The sequence below is a fragment of the Tupaia chinensis genome, unplaced genomic scaffold (genome assembly GCF_000334495.1).
Source record: "Tupaia chinensis unplaced genomic scaffold, TupChi_1.0 Scaffold138126_1, whole genome shotgun sequence".
NCBI lineage: Eukaryota > Metazoa > Chordata > Mammalia > Scandentia > Tupaiidae > Tupaia > Tupaia belangeri.
In genome coordinates, this window is record NW_006198026.1 from 2,042,309 (window position 1) to 2,045,983 (window position 3,675).

General features: G+C 35.3%; 1 pseudogene; it reads left to right on the forward strand.

Moving 5' to 3' along the window:
- The window catches only part of LOC102501066 (interleukin-13 receptor subunit alpha-2-like), a 43,079-nt pseudogene extending 39,404 nt beyond the window's left edge, over positions 1 to 3,675 (forward strand).

Sequence of the window (3,675 nt, forward strand, 5' to 3'; positions counted from 1 at the left end):
CTTTTGTTTTTTTAACTGATGAAGTCCAAGTTATCTATTTTTTCCACTGTTACTTGTGCTTTTAGTGTTGCGTGAAAGCAAACAAACAAACAGAAAACACACAACACTATAAAGTTTTATTGCCTTGCCTCTGTGTAACAGAGTCTTAGATTTTGAATGATTACATTTAGGTCTATAATTCATTTTGAGCTTTTTTTTTTTTCTGTAATTTGAAATTGAGATACAACTTCACTCTTCTGCATGGGTATAGCGGTTGTCCTGGAACCATCTGTTGAAAAGACTGCTCTTTATCTCATTGAATTATCTTTGTCAAGAATCAGTTGCATAAACGTTTATTTGGGTACTCTCGATTATATTCAATTGGTGGATTTGTTTCTCCTTATCTTGATTATTCTAACTTTTTAATATGTTGTGAAATCAGGAAGTGTGATTACTTCTACTTAGTTTATCTTTCTCAAGACTACACTGGTTCCAATACTGGAACACTTATGTTTCCAATTTAGAATTAGCTTAACAATTTCTACAAAGAAAAGATGGCCATTATTTTTTTCAGAGGCTGCACTGAAATTTTAGATCAATTTGGGAAATATGATCATCTTAACAATACCGTATTTTGACTTGGGAATGTAGGTATATTTCTGTTTATCATTGGGTCATCAGAAAAGTCATGACACATGCTTTAATACAAAAATATAGAAAAATACATCATGACTGGGGAATGTAGGTGGCACAGTAGTTAAGACACTGGATTCCCATATGACTGACCACAGTTCAAGTCCTGGACATGGAGGCTTGAAACTCAAGGTAGGCACATGTGTGTGCATGCCCAAAATCCCAAGAAGAGAATGGAGGAGAAGGGATTGTGGCATGGCCAACCCCCCTGGTGGTGATTTCTCACTTTCTTTCTCTGTCTCTTTCTGCATCTCTGATGAGTGTACATGCTCTACAATAAAAATCTCTTTAAAAAAAAAGTCATGACTTTTTCTGACAATCTGATATATCTTTAATTTCTTTTAATGTTTTTAAATTTTAAATGTACAAGTTTTGAGTTTTTTATTAAATTTATTCTGATTTTACTTTTCAAGGTGCAATCTATCACATGGAGCTACTAATCAACTCCCAGAACTCTTAGTACTACTAATACTAATGAAGAAATGTTTCATACAACCAAGTATAGGGCTCCATAATAACAGATTACTGGCATTAATCTGGATACTAAGAGTGAGGTGCTTTGCAACTATGTGGCATTGTCTTTGACATCAGTAGTGGGAAAGTGCTGGATGGGCCTTGAGACTGTAGATGAAATTTGACAAGACTTAATAAAGCTTCTTATGATACCTAAAAAATGTAAGAAAAAGAAAGTTAGAAAAAAAAAATCATTGTTATATACAGATGGAAAGTTTAACAACATTGTTGCCTGTGGTAGCATAGAAAATAGAAAATGTGTTTACTGAACTGGATGTCTAACTAAAGGGAATTTAGGCAGAGCTGAAAGTACCACCTGACTTCTCTTCACCTATAATAAAATGAACAGAAAGATTAGTTAATGAACAGATGGTTAAATATAAAAGAGCCAGAATTTCCTTAATTCAAAATAAAACTGACATTCCTATATTTTCCAAAAGGCAAACAATTTTCAAATTCAGAAATAGCTTCCAGGCAAAGATCAAATCCAGGGCACTGTCTGGAAAGCACTGTCTAAAGATAAAATTAAGAAAGTGTGACTATCAAACTCTTTGTAAAGACCTCAGAAAGTTTTAAATTGATGCCTCAGACATTTTCAAAAGACAAAGTGCCCTCTAAGGAATTTCAGGGTTGCCTTGCAAATTCTCTTGATTAAGCACTATGGTTTCTAAGAATCCTAAGATTCTCAGAGTGGTTCCCTATACAGCCGTTCATGGAAACTAAGCTAGAATAAGGTTTAACTCAAAGAAATTGTAGATTGTGCTTTTGCTGATGGTGTTAATACTAATATAATCCATATAGAACTCTAAAAAAGTCTTTAAAGGAATTGTATCACTGTAAACACCACCATATTAGACATCTTGACTTAAATGGATATGAAGTAAAACTGAAAATACTAAGAAGTCATAAACGCAAATCTTTTTTTGGTAGAAAAATAAGTTTTCAAGGGTATATATGAATCTAAATGGCACAGCTAAGATATGCTGCAAATTATTCCCAAGAAGTAGAACCAAACCATAATTAAGGAACTGGCAACATGTACCTGGGTGGTTTTCAGATTTTTGGTTGAACACTTTCATTCTGTATGAATGGTGGTATCTTCAACTGTGTGCTCTAACTACTGCATTATTATATTTGCACCTCAAACTTGAACCTAATATCATTACAGATACATATTTAGGGGTTTAAGTAAGAGTAAGTGTATTTTATATGTGGGAGGAATATAATTATGTTTACTCAAAGGACAGATTATGGTGATTTCGAAACAATTCTACCAATTTTTTTTTCTTTTTCTTTTTTTTTTAGAGGTTTTTGCTATAGGGCGTGTGTGCTCGCCAGACAGACAGAGAGAGACAGAGAGATAGAAAGTGAGAAATCACTCCCCAGAGGGGATGGCCACGCCACAGTCCCTTCTCCTCCATTTTCCTCTGGGGATCTTGGGCACACACACACACGCGCGTGGCGTGAGTCTAAAGCCACTGGGTCTGGGACGTGAACTATGGTCGACTACGTGGGAGTCCAGCAACATAGCCATTATGCTAACTGCTGGTCCCACTTCTACCAATTTTTTGACATTCATAAAGCAGAGTACAATTCCTCCTCTCTTGAATATTAACTGGCATCAAGTCACTTCTGAAAAATAGCATGCAACAGAATTGATACTATATAATGTCTGAAGTTGGGTGTCCACATTGACTTTTTTTTCTTGGGACATGTGCTCTAGGAACCCTGTGATGAAGTACAGGTAACATGGAAAGGTGCATGTCATTTAGCTAGTAGCATCAGTTAAAATCCCACCTAACTGCTAGCTAGTATTAATCACCAAAAAATGGAAGTGAAGTAACATTCAAGACCACTTCAGGGTTGGTTCCCTAGTGTGGTGTTAATGTGCTGCTCAAAAAAAGCTGGATTCCACATAGTGACTGTAGTTCAAATCTCTTGTCCAGTCTATCTGAAGCATGCTGGCATACAAGTGTCTAACATCTTATGGACTGGAGGACTGAAGGAAGATCAGAGCATGACCATACCCTCTGGGTGTTGCTTCTCTATCTCTCTATCACTCTCACGTGTATGTGTGCACATGTGCTATCACAAATAAAGAAAAATAAATTAAAGATGACCTCAACCCCCAAAACCACCTGGTTATCTTATGAATAGACCTAAAATGATTATGAACTTAATGAGACTGGCCAACACCCAGAACCATGACAGTTGAAGACAAGAAAAATAAATGATTTATAATGTTTAATGTCTCTAAACTGGAGTAGTTTATTATGTATTAGGATAACTAAAACTTCTTTAATATTAATTTTTTTCTATGAAACCACCTACACAGAGGAAGAGAGAGTGAGAGGCATACACATATGTGCCTATTTTTTTTTTTAATCTTGCAGAAATTTAAATGTTTTAGGAAGTCACATGTTTTCCTTTACAGGTTCTGTGTTTGTGTTCAACGTCAATAAGCCTTTCCTGATTCAAGAATACAAATAA